Source organism: Ctenopharyngodon idella, chromosome 10 (assembly GCF_019924925.1).
Source record: "Ctenopharyngodon idella isolate HZGC_01 chromosome 10, HZGC01, whole genome shotgun sequence".
Classification (NCBI taxonomy): Eukaryota; Metazoa; Chordata; class Actinopteri; order Cypriniformes; family Xenocyprididae; genus Ctenopharyngodon; species Ctenopharyngodon idella.
This window is the reverse complement of record NC_067229.1, coordinates 169942-183714: the sequence shown is the minus strand read 5'-3', so window position 1 is coordinate 183714 and position 13773 is coordinate 169942. Positions and strand designations below refer to the sequence as shown.

The following is a 13773-nucleotide window of genomic DNA, read 5'->3' as shown; positions in this document are numbered from 1 at the left end:
GTCAATTTCATCATTCATAACTTTGTAAGTGTAAGTTTTTTTTTTTTTTCAGGTCATATTCTGAATCAGTGGTTTCCAACCTTTTGTCTATGAAGCCCCCCCCTCTATACATATAAGAAACCCTGAGGACCCAACCTTCAAAAAAAAAAAAAAAAAACAGTTCTTAGATATTTAGACTGGAAACAAGACAAAATACTAAATAAGAAAAGCATTTTTGCAGTGTAGAGTTTCCTTGGTTACCTCTGTAAACAAAGCAGCACCAGCGCTGCACTTATATAAACACTGCTTTAATAGGCATCATACGGAGGTAAGTTAAAAGAAAATGTCATTGAAACTTTTGTGAAGTAAGTCAGTTCCTTCAGAAATGCATTCATATAAGCCCCCACCCCAATTTAATGTGTAGAATTGTCTTCCAATATTCTGAGCATCGCAACAGTGAGCTTGCTCTTCCCGGTACAGTATTTTCTCTGCTCTTCTCTTTGTGTCCATCTTCAGCGTGTCCCATCTCTGGCCTCTGTTAACGTCCACACAAATTACATTTTGGGAAATGATTGCAATGCATTTTGTGTGCAAGTCCGAGACAAAAAAACGGAACTGGCCGGTTCTGATTGATGGTTGGTAGACCAGTGCATCTCTACTACTGGCAACCCTTCACCTGAAGCTCTAATAAGGAGAACACACTCCCATGTTAGGGAAAGAAGTGGAAAAATTCTGGGTTTTTTTTAATAAAGTAGTTTGAACCATACACAATTTTCACTGCGTTATTGTATACACACCAGCCGCTGCTGACTTTTCATTTTTGCCACAGCTCTCACAGCTGGTGTGAACAAGCTTGTGTCTTTTGCGTCATAAAAATGTGATCGGTTTATGTGATCAGCAAGCTGAGAGACCACGTATAGAATCAAAGGAGGTAATTGACAACATTTTCGGATAAGTGGCCAATCATTTAGAGCATTCCTAGAAACTATACAAAAAGGTTTTTCGTATCCATGTTTGACCTCAAATCATATAAACATGATGATTCAAAGTTCACCACAGTTAGTTTTCCACAAGCTGAGGGACATATTACTATAAAGAAGGTGCACAGTGTCATACACACAAATACAAAACACAATCATGTTGACACATGACTAAAATAATGCAATAAACATTAAACATTACATGTAACATAAACCCCAAATGTACATAACTAAAAACAAAAACTATGAAACAATTATTTAAATGAAATAACAAAATGTGAAGTCACACAGGGAATTCTGGGAATGTCAATTTAGAGGAACAAGAACAGAAAAAAAGAGAAGAGATGAGCAGAAACACAAGGACTACAACAGATGTCCAGCCACAGCCTTAGATGAAATCAGCTGAAGATAAAAAAAGACATTAAATCTCAGCAGAGTCCACAAACAGCATTACCAGCTTCAGTTATTACTAACCAGTTTGACTTTGTTTCTGTCATACATCTACAGAAGTTCTTATTGAGAATTTACAGAGGTTTAGATGTTGATGATTTATTGAAAATAATAGTTTTGTGTGATGTCACCATTATGGTGATTAGTGTTTGCTGTATTTGGCCTCCTGACCCTTGACTTTTTAACATTAGTTTTTACTGTGTGTTTATAAAACACATTCGTTATGGCAAGAAAAGCCAAGAGAAAATGGATCAGGTGTTATTGGTTATGTACTATCATCATGTAGTGGCCTGATTCACTGAACTCATATAGTCTTATCTCTGGTCTACTTTTATTTTATATCACAAAACAAGCTACTAATAAGTCACAAGAACATCAGTAAACTGTTGTTTTTGTTGTGATTTTTTTTTTTTTTTTAGTAGCTCGTTTTGTGATGTCCAGAATTGTATCTGAATATTTTGTTGATTGTCACTGTTGTTGAGATTCATATGGTGATTTTTTTTTTTTTTTTTTTTTTTTTGTCTAAATGATACAGTAGTTTAAAACTTTTTTGTACACAATGTGTTTTTAAAGTCCTTCAGATTATCAGATTGTCACTGCTGGTTCTCATTCTGTAGTGTCACAGAGCTATTATTATAAATAATGTAAAAATTTATTAAGCATTCCTCATATAATCAAAGATTAGACTCTATATGAGATCAGTGAATCAGGCCACTACATGATGTTTGTCATCATCAATACATAGCTGATATCACCTGATCCATTTTCTCTTGGCTTTTCTTGCCATAACGAATGTGTTTTATAAACACACAGTTACAGCAGCCAGAGAAAAACTAATGTTAGAAAGTCAGTGGCCAAGAGCTGAACTAAAGCAAACACTGATCACCATAATGATAACTTCAAACTTTATTATTTTCAATAAAACATCAACATGTCATTCTGTTAATTCTCAATAGCAACCTATGAAAGAAGTAACAAATTGGTTTGTAATAGCACATTTTTATGGTGTTTATGTCTGAACTCAGGCTCAGTATTGGCTGGATCTTGCGTCAGCATCACACGAATGCCTCGTGCTGCTCACGTGACCAGAGCCGGTGAATACTGAGCCCGCATTCGGACGTAAACAAACAAACAAAAAAAAAAAGCTCTGCAACGCAAATAAAGTATCGGGGCAGACGAATTCGTTGAATAAAGTAGTTATTTTTGTTTTGGTTTTGCGCACAAAAAGTATTCTCGTCGCTTCATAACATTAACCACTGCAGTCATATGACTGTTTTATCGATGTCTTTTAATACCCTTCTGATCCTCAAAAGATGCAGTGTCATTGCTGCCTATATGTGGATCAGATACCCTCGGATTTCATAAAAAATATCTTAATTTGTGTTCTGAGGACAAACGAAGGTCTTATGGGTTTGGGACAACATGAGGGTGAGTACTTAATGACAGAAATTTCATTTTTGAGTGAACTAACCCTTTAAATGCTGTTGATCTCAAGAGTCGTAGTCATATTACAGTCACTCAAAGTCAAATTAGTTTGTATAGCTCTTTTCACACTACACATAATTTAATACTGTTATATCTATAATGCCTTAGTATTTTACCATAGAGCAAATTTTAGAGCTGGGCGAACTGACCATATAGAGCAATGTGACATGACCGATTCTCCAGATTTAGGTTTAGATATATTGTATTTACCGTAGTTGTTGTGCCGCAGTGACTCATATGTCTGAGCATTCAAGGCAATTAAGAGATTTAAATATTGGTCAGTTTTGTTCTAAGCGAGAGTAGGATCAGTGTGTGGTATAGTCAGTTAGTAGTAAATCCCATTTTGCAAAATTGAAGTAAATTGGTGATGATTGGATGACTAAATCCATGATCAGCAAGTCTTGTGTGATGCTTCTGAGCTGTAACGAATGCATGAATGCATCATGAAAGCGGCCCTGATTTCTACAGAGCTCTTCAGGATGGTGTGGCATTGGGTGTGCCTGACCTTGGATCCTGCTCATGTTCTTTTGCTTTGCCTTGCAAGGACAATGCAATGTGTCCAACATGCTTTCCTAATTCCTTTGAAAAGATGGCAGGAGGCTGTGGAATAAATTCTAAGGCGTCGACACCTGAGAAGGGGACATGTGCTCAATAAAAAGGCATCTTTCCCTAAGGGTGGTCATATTAGGACTTCACACAAATATAGCTGGTCGGTCAGCTATGCCATCAGGGCTTTGCCATTTGTCAGCAAAGGCCACAAGTGTTATTGTGGTGTCAAGTTGAAAGGTTTGATATCAAATGGTCATTCGCTTTAATCAACTCCGTCCTGGACACTTTTATATTTATAAGAATATTGTAAGAAGCTATTGATTAATTTAATCTTTAATTATTGGTCATTCATTGGTTTGGTCAGTGTAATGGAAGACTTTACATTAGCATTTATCTTTATTAATTCAGGTGCTTTTATTCAGCAGTCGGTTTGCAGGTGTGCTGTTCTTGCATTGATTCATTGTTTGGCTTTCCTGTTGTTGACATACGGTAGTGGGACACAGCTGAACTGGCCAGGTAACATTTCTTTAAAAAAAAAATTGTATTATTTGCATTTGTAATCGATAATACAGACATTCTCTGGCTCTTTGGATGCTTTCTTGCTCTCCTTAGTAAAATTCACAAGCAAGAGTTAAATCTTTAAACTGATAAGTAACGTGGTTCAGTCTCAACAATATTGATTCTACAGTTTGTTTACAGAGTTTCTAATACATGTGATGAGAATGTATCTGTAGTATTTTTAGGATTAATTATTTGTCTTTGAGGACAGATGGGTCTTGTGATTTGGGCATCTGTTAGTCATTCTGAATTTGTAATAGTATTTAGATTAAACTTAAGTTTTACAGTTAGACTAGGCATTTATCATGTGATATTTTTGGGATGCCAACTGGAGCATTATAATACATTTGAGTGCTGTTAGAATATATATTTGGCAATAACCTGTTTATTGTGAAATGGAGTTCTCTCATTTGAATTAGAAATAATAATCTAATAATTTACATTTATTTTGTGGGAAATGTTTTTTTTTTTTCAGTAACATTCTATTAAAATCGGCTAACTACATTATTTAACATGAAATAACATTGAACAATACTGTTACAGCATGAATTAATCTTTATTAATTTCAAAATGAACAATTTTTTTTTCACATCTGTTAACATGAGTTAATGCACTGTGAACTAACATGAACATGCAATTGACAGTTCTGTGCATATTAAGATTAATAAAGACTGTATAAATGTATATTTTTCTGATTGCTGATTCATGATAGCTAATGTATTAACTAATGTTGATAATGGGACCTTAATGTGAAGTGTTTCTATTTTCTGATTTATTTTCTTTGCTCCTCCCGCTAACAGAACATTGCTGATGAATGCTGTCCTTCCATACAACCATACTGTAAGTGTTTCCAACACATCTTCAGAATAAATATACACTTACACACATCTACACACATTCTTTTAGTGCAGCTAAAAGCTAATACGTCAGTCGTCTTGGACTTTACAGATAAAAAAAAAAGTTATTTTCAGCCATGATGATTAATTGTTCTTTGAGCAAAAGTGTTCAATAACAATCCCATGTAAAACAAAACTGTTATAATTGCACTACTGTTATGACTAGATTTTCTGTCTCATATGAGCGTACATCACTTCAAACAGACTTCTCAAAAGTACATATATTTTTTATTTTTTTATTTTTTTCTGCAAAATGTTTTAATGAGAACAAATTACTGAGTGCACCTCTAAAACAGCTCAAATAATGTTGGCAATGACTCTAGTATGTCTGTTCAAACAGACCTGAGAAAATAAATTAAATTACTTCATAATTCAGAAACAAGGTGTATTTTACATTAGGGGTGGGTAAAAACATTGTGTTATTTGATGCATCAGAATCTTAATCTTTTAGTTTTTGCTTTTTCAGTTGCATGATAAAACTTGCCAAATTATTTTTGAACAAACATGGTCAGTTTGCCAAACACGCAGCCAGCTCTGTCAAAGTTAAATTTAAGTATATGAGAATATTTCGGAGTAAATTTGCAATGCAGATACATTTGTGACATGCTCCATCATTGAATTGGGTGTTTTTGAATCTCAAAAGTGTCCGCGGATATAACCCAGTGCGTGCATCACTAGTAGGTGCCGCGCTGGACTGCTGCATCTTATGAGGCAGCGGCAGAAACGTAGGTTTCTGGTATGAGCGGCTTTATTCTGTGCAGTCGTCTCTGCCTGTCTTAATACATGTCCTCCTCCTGGTCCAGCACTTTGCAACAACACAAGCTTGTTTCTGCAGCGACTTTCAGCATGTTTCATATAACAACGTCTGACGATACATTTTAAGTGGTGTGAGAAAGTCACAAACCACGCAAAATTCGATCAGAGCAGTCAGCCATGCATTCCGTTAATTTTGTGAATTGGTAAGTTTCGTCAGGGCGTGAAGAAATATAGAGCTGAGTGTCATCAGCGTAACAGTGAAAACTGATGCCCTGCTTCCTAATGATATCTCCCAAGGGTAGCATGTACAGAGTAAAAAGCAACGGTCCTAGTACTGAGCCTTGCGGTACTCCATACTGAAATTGTGATCGATATGACATTTCTTCGTTTACTACTACAAACTGATAACGGTCAGATAAGTATGATTTGAACCATGACAATGCAATTCCACTAATGCCATCGTAATTTTCGAGTCTATTTAAAAGAATGTTGTGGTCGATAGTGTCAAATGCAGCACTAAGATCCAGTAACACTAATAGAGAGATACAACCACGATCTGATGATAAGAGCAAATCATTTGTAACTCTAATGAGAGCAGTCTCAGTACTATGGTACGGTCTAAATCCTGACTGGAAATCCTCACAGATACTATTTCTTTCTAAAAAGGAACATACAGTCAAACCAAAAATTATTCAGACATTTTTGATATTTTAGATATATATTTACTAGTGGGTGCAGGACACCATAGTTCATTTATGTAAGTGAGGATAGCAAAATAAAGTAAACTGTGACATATTATACCCCAAAATTTTTACTACCAGTAAAACTGATAAAAATTTGGAACCAAAAATTATTCAGACACTTTGACCTGACCATGTTTTGCTGAAGTGTTATCTGACATAATTAAGATATATTTTTTCTGACACAGTTTAACTCTGATATCTTGTCATATTTTATTACCATTTTTTTAACTATAGTGAATAAACTGTAATAATGAATAAAATGTTCAAGGTATCTGAATAAATTTTGGTTTGACTGTAGTTGTGATGATACTGCCTTTTGTAGTATTTTTGACAGAAAAGGTAGATTCGAGATCGGCCTGTAATTGACTAATTCTCTAGGATCAAGTTGTGTTTTTTTTTAATAAGAGGTTTAATAATAGCCAGCTTAAAAGTTTTCGGTACGTATCCTAGTGATAAAGATGAATTAACGATATTAAGAAGAGGATCTATGACCTCTGGAAGCATCTCTTTCAATAGCTTAGTCGGTATAGGGTCTAACATACATGTTGTTGATTTCGATGATTTAACAAGTTTAGACGATTCTTCCTCTCCTAAAGCAGTAAATGAATTGAATTTTTCCTCAGGGACACTACAATGCACTGTCTGACGCGATACTGTAGTAGACGGTTGCATGGTTATAATTTTCTCTCTAATATTGTCAATCTTGCAAGTAAAGAAGTTCATAAAGTCATTACTGCTGTGCTGTTTGAAAACATTAGAAGTTGAAGCTTTATTTCTCGTTAATTTAGCCACTGTATCAAAAAATACTAGGATTGTGTTTATTTTCTTCTAAGAGATTTGAAAAATAAGCAGATCTAGCCATTTTTAAGGCCTTTTTGTACTCAATCATTCTCTCTCTCCACGAAATGTGAAAAACCTCTAGTTTTGTTTTCTTCCAGCTGCGCTCCATTTTTCTGGCTGCTCTCTTAAGGGCTCATTGTACCATGGCATATACCATGACTATTTTCCTTAATCTTCTTTAACCCTCTGTGGTCTGAGGATTTTCGGGGCCCTGGAGAAGTTTTGACATGCCCTGACATTTGTGCTTTTTTCAGTTGTTCATAAACATATTAATGGAAAAAGTGTTATTACACTGTATTCAGCACAAACTAGGCTACCATAATATGTGAGGAACATGTATGTACATGTTTGTGTTTTTGAAGGAATAACGTTTATGCGTGGTTATTGAAAAAACAAAAACTTAAGTCACTGAAATAAAGCCAAAAAATATATATTAAATCTGTGTTCACAAGACTTCTGGGTATTGGAGGTTGTAGACTAGAGTTTTTGCTTCAAAATGATGTAAAAATTATCCTGCATACTCGTTCATTTATAACAATATATTGATTTAGTTTTTGTAAGACACTTTTTGTCAAGAAACACAGTATGCGTGGAGGTGTGAATCATCATGAATAATGGGTGATTTACACCTGAGAAGACAAAAGAATCACATAAAGAACCTCTAATGAGCTGCATATTAATGAGGCCTTTCAGTCAGGTAGGCTGTGAAAAAACCCTCTGTGATCATGTCTCAAGCTCATCATGGTGTATATCAAACATACAGAAAAAACAGCAATACTGTGAAATATTATTACAATTTAAAATAATGGTATTCTATTATATACTTTAAAATATAATGTATTTCTGTGATGCAAAGCGTCTGAACATTCATGTTACCTCTATGGCATTTCATATAGTCTTTTAGCTTAAAAGCATCCACATTTGGAGAAATATTGATGGATTCTCATATGTTTGTCAAGTTTCTATACAGAGGAGTAATATTTATTCAGTATTTATTGTCATCACTGTGAGCGCTGGATACTGTTTTCAATTCATACTGGCAGCCGGAGGGCGCTCTGTACACCTTTAATCCACAAATTACTCTAAAGAAGAACAGGACATTCAGGAACTAACGGCATGTCTTCCAGAGATCGCTAACCATGGCTTTAACATCCAGATAAACACTTTTCAAGACAATAAATACACGATTGAGATGATGTATACATGTATTGCCTCAGAATTTGCGTCTGAATAGCGCTCCCTCCGTGGGCGTGGCCGCATTAGCGGATAATGAGCTGAATCACGGGCGTCTGACATGTGTCTCTTTTCATACAGATTACATAAACACAGAATATTTGTTTTCGATTTGACTTACATGATTTAAAACCTGACATTTCAACGTTTTTTTAGACATAAGTCTCATTTTTGTGTCATTAGTATTCACTAAGTTACAGTTCATTTTCTGAGAACCATCAGATTAAACTTCGTTCAGAGGGAGACGAGAGATCACGCATCATGTTAGTTTTCTTTATTTTGCAAAAAGCACATCATTTTGTTTTTACTCTGAGTGTACACAAATAAAAGAAGATATTCCACAAATTTTAATGGTGTATAACTCTTAATTATATGTGCAACATTGACGGAGTATTTTGAGTCTCTTTCACACTGGTAAGAAAAAAACCGAGGTGGTATCACCGGCGTGACCGCCGACCCGAGGGAGTTAAGTGCAAAGGAGCAACTGAGTCTAATGTTCTGGAAAAGAGATCAAAAAATCTGATCGGATATCAATCAAATATGCACAAAAATGGAATTAGGACAGACAGTCTGTCAAGGCTTAGGTTTGGTGTTTTGTTATTTTTGATAAAGTCTCACTTTTTAAATTATGCTACTTTTATCACGAAATTCGAATGATAAATGGGACTCGAATGATAATAGGCTATTTGTGGACCTTTTAATCGTTTATGGGTATAAATTCATTTTATATGTTTCTGGCTTAAGAATAATGAATGTTGTGAAATTCTAATTAGGTTGTGCAATAAAATTTATTAAAGTGACTTTCCTGCCTTTCCTCAAAATATCTTATATAATTTTCATAAATAGAAAATGCATTTTGATTTAAGAATTTTTAGATATTTGCATTTGAAATTAGACAAAAATACAAAAGTATTTAAACATCTCTTACACTTTAAAAAGGGGGAGGAGACCGAAAGAAACTCTGGGTTAATCGAAGAAAACCTGCTCCCAACCAGGTTAGGTTCACAGAGTAAGTTACCATAGTAACTGACTCTGAGTATAAATTATGTCTCTTTCAGAAACAGGCTTGACTTACCCTGCTTTCTCGGGTTTGGCATACCTCCCATTCTGAAACGGAAAACTCAGAGTTTCCCTCATTTCAAGGTTAACATACTCAGAGTTTTCACTTAACCTCCTTTTCTGAAATGGGCCCCTATTACCTCGTTAGTCTTGTCAGCCGTGTCTCGTTTCCCTGATCAGTTCACTATGTATTTAGCCCTGAGTTTTGCTCTGTTCAGTTGTCAGTTATTTGTTATGCATACGTTGTTGTTCTGTTCCATTTATCCTGTAATCCGGAGTTCTGTTTAATAAATACCTGTTACTGCTGCATTTAGATCCTGCTTCCTCCTTGTTTGCAACTACGTGTGACAAGTAGGAGCAGTATTGTTAGATTTTAGCTCAGCTTTTGATGTATTGGATCATAAATTACTGCTGGACAAATTGAAATGTTACATATGTAATTCTCATACTATACATTGGTTTAAAATTGATCTGTCTAATAGGGGACAATGTATTTTATAATGGAAGTTACTCGGATGTGAAAGAGTTGCAATGTGGTGTGCCTCAAGGAAGTTGTTTGGGACCATTATTATTTTCTATTTTTACCAGTGATCTTCCTCTTGTTTTAAAGTGCTGCATCAATTGAGCAATTGTCTACTACTTTGGATGACGTTATAAAGTGGGTATGGAATAATAAGTTGCTTCTAAATTTGGCAAAAATTAAAAGCATTGTATTTGGATATGTCGGTTAAAGAGCGTTCCTATTGAACAGGTAGAGGAAATAATTAGACAGTTATATTAGACAGTAGGCTGAAGTGGTCAAAACAGATAGAAAATATGGTAACGGTTATGGGACGAGGTCTGTCAGTTATTAAGAGATTGGAATTTTCACCACAACATTGCATTTCTCAAATTGTGCAAACAATGGTTCTTTCTTATTTAGATTATTGTCCAGTGGTGTGGTCAAGTGCATCAAAAAAGATTTGGAAAATTACAGTTAGTCCAGAATAGAGCCGCATAACTTATTTTAAACTGTATAGAAGGGCTAATATACAAACCCGATTCCAAAAAAGTTGGGACACTGTACAAATTGTGAATAAAAAAGGAATGCAATGATGTGGAAGTTTCAAATTTCAATATTTTATTCAGAATACAACATAGATGACATATTAAATGTTTAAACTGAGAAAATGTATTATTTTAAGGGAAAAATAAGTTGATTTTAAATTTCATGGCATCAACAGATCTCAAAAAAGTTGGGACAAGGCCATGTTTACCACTGTGTGGCATCCCCTCTTCTTTTTATAACAGTCTGCAAACATCTAGGGACTGAGGAGACAAGCTGCTCAAGTTTAAGAATAGGAATGTTGTCCCATTCTTGTCTAGTACAGGCTTCTAGTTGCTCAACTGTCTTAGGTCTTCTTTGTCGCATCTTCCTCTTTATGATGCGCCAAATGTTTTCTATGGGTGAAAGATCTGGACTGCAGGCTGGCCATTTCAGTACCCGGATCCTTCTTCTACGCAGCCATGATGTTGTAATTGATGCAGTATGTGGTCTGGCATTGTCATGTTGGAAAATGCAAGGTCTTCCCTGAAAGAGACGACGTCTGGATGGGAGCATATGATGTTCTAGAGCTTGGATATACCTTTCAGCATTGATGGTGCCTTTCCAGATGTGTAAGCTGCCCATGCCACACGCACTCATGCAACCCCATACCATCAGAGATGTAGGCTTCTGAACTGAGCGCTGATAACAACTTGGGTTGTCCTTGTCCTCTTTAGTCCGGATAACATGGCGTCCCAGTTTTCCAAAAAGATCTTCAAATTTTGATTAGTCTGACCACAGAACAGTTTTCCACTTTGCCACAGTCCATTTTAAATGAGCCTTGTCCCAGAGAAAACGCCTGCGCTTCTGGATCATGTTTAGATATGGCTTCTTTTTTGACCTATAGAGTTTTAGCCGGCAACGGCGAATGGCACGGTGGATTGTGTTCACCGACAATGTTTTCTGGAAGTATTCCTGAGCCCATGTTGTGATTTCCATTACAGTAGCATTCCTGTATGTAATGCATTGCCGTCTAAGGGCCCGAAGATCATGGGCATCCAGTATGGTTTTCCGGCCTTGACCCTTACGCACAGAGATTGTTCCAGATTCTCTGAATCTTTGGATGATATTATGCACTGTAGATGATGATAACTTCAAACTCTTTGCAATTTGTCTCTGAGAAACTCCTTTCTGATATTGCTCCACTATTTTTCGCCGCAGCATTGGGGGAATTGGTGATCCTCTGCCCATCTTGACTTCTGAGAGACACTGCCACTCTGAGAGGCTCTTTTTATACCCAATCATGTTGCCAATTGACCTAATAAGTTGCAAATTGGTCCTCCAGCTGTTCCTTATATGTACATTTAACTTTTCCGGCCTCTTATTGCTACCTGTCCCAACTTTTTTGGAATGTGTAGCTCTCATGAAATCCAAAATGAGCCAATATTTGGCATGACATTTCAAAATGTCTCACTTTCAACATTTGATATGTTATCTATATTCTATTGTGAATAAAATATAAGTTTATGAGATTTGTAAATTATTGCATTCCTTTTTTTATTCACAATTTATAGTGTCCCAACTTTTTTGGAATCGGGTTTGTAATAAGAATGCACAAAACTTTAGGTTGGCCACTGGTGAAGGATAGGACGATTATTTCCCTGCTTTGTTTTATACGAAATATTTCTGTCTAGAGTTCCTAATGTCCTGTATTGTCAACTTTTGTATAGCAGTACTAGTCATAAGTTTAACACCAGGCATGCATCAAAGGGATGTTTTTTACTTCCTGTTTCAAAAACCAATGCAAAGCAACGGACTGTAATGTATAGAGGAATGAAAATATGGAATGATTTACCATTGCATATTTATTTAACAATTTAAATGTGAGTAACAAGTAAAAAATTGTTTATATGTTTTATTGACTTGACTTTATTGTTGTTGATTAATGTATTTTGGTATTTTTCCTTGCTGGGACCCCAGAAAGAGTAACCACTATCTAGGTAGTGGCTAATGGGAAGACAGTCGAGGGAAAAACTACAAACTGACTACAAAATGGCACATGGGACAAAGAACAGGAAGTAGAACAAAAGTCATGGACATTTGACATTGCTAAAGTGTTCAGAGTGTTTTTTGTTGTGCTGCTGTGTTGTTGCTAGGGTCTTTAGTACTTGATTACTAGTAATTATTTATTATTATTTATTTTTTTTTGTATTTGAGATGTCTTGTTGTTAGCCTGTCAGACTTGGCTGATGAATATAAATAGTTTTGTGATGTTCATCCAGTAGTTGTTCCTGATTCACAGAAAAGCAGATGTTGCTAAGTGGGTGCTATGCTATGAGCCATGGCTTTTGCATTACAAGGTTTGTAACTTTTCTTTGTCACACACAGTAGCGCTTCTTGATTGATGTGAGGGGAGGAGGAATGAAAAGCAGTCCATCACATTGTGAAATGTGATTTTATTTCACACAATGTTATGTGCATTAATTATTTTAAATACTAGGGATGCTCATAATAACTGGTTAACCATTAACTGACAGTAAGAATTTTGTCTGATTAATACTATTGGCTCAATGGCTTAAAAAGTAGACTAATTTAAATAATTTTTAAAGTAGGCTAATTTTAAGATATATTGAAAATGTTTGCTACATGGTTAACAAAAATATGCTACACATATAAAATTAAGTTTTTGAGAGGGTAAAGGGTCTACTTTTATTTGTGTACACGTGTTTTTGTAAAATAAAGAAAATAAACAGGATGCCACGTTCTGCCGTATTGGTTTCTTTTCTGTGAACTTGTTTGTGGAGTGCGTCGCAAAAATAAAGTGAAACTCAGCATATACTATTTGTCGAAACCGTTTTTTCTTTCGTTTCATTAATCTGTTAATTATTTAAGTGAAATATATTTATTCCTTTTATATATATACTTTTATTCAGTTTTTCTCCATTCACAGAAGCACTGCAGGTGTGTGATGTGATGATGTGTGAATCCACAAGTTCAGTTGTTTATGCTGCTATATGCGCATGTAAAGTTAAACCCCTGGAAAACAGATTTTGTTACTTTTAATGGGTTACAGACACTTATCCATTCTAATTTTAACATTGGTTGTCAGTTAGGAAACCAGTGATCTTGGCATTGGTGCCATACTCTACCAGTCTACAATAACACAGACAAAGAGTGCTTTGTGAAACCGCATTTAATGGACATGTAAGACACAGCACAAG

General features: G+C 35.4%; 1 long non-coding RNA gene across 7 annotated transcripts in view; it reads left to right on the top strand.

Moving 5' to 3' along the window:
- Nucleotides 1-13773, top strand: part of LOC127521373 (uncharacterized) — a 144425-nt gene that overhangs the window by 15198 nt on the left and 115454 nt on the right. Inside the window, exons 1-3 of one of the 7 annotated variants that reach the window (XR_007932338.1) lie at nt 2507-2837; nt 4802-4841; nt 13662-13772. The exons of 1 other annotated variant lie outside the window; for it this stretch is intronic. This is a non-coding gene — a long non-coding RNA (uncharacterized LOC127521373). Of the gene's footprint in view, nt 1-2506; nt 2838-3905; nt 3960-4801; nt 4842-12674; nt 12913-13661; nt 13773 lie in introns of those variants that run through there. 5 more of the 7 variants (XR_007932339.1, XR_007932333.1, XR_007932336.1 and 2 more) reach the window with 5 other exon arrangements.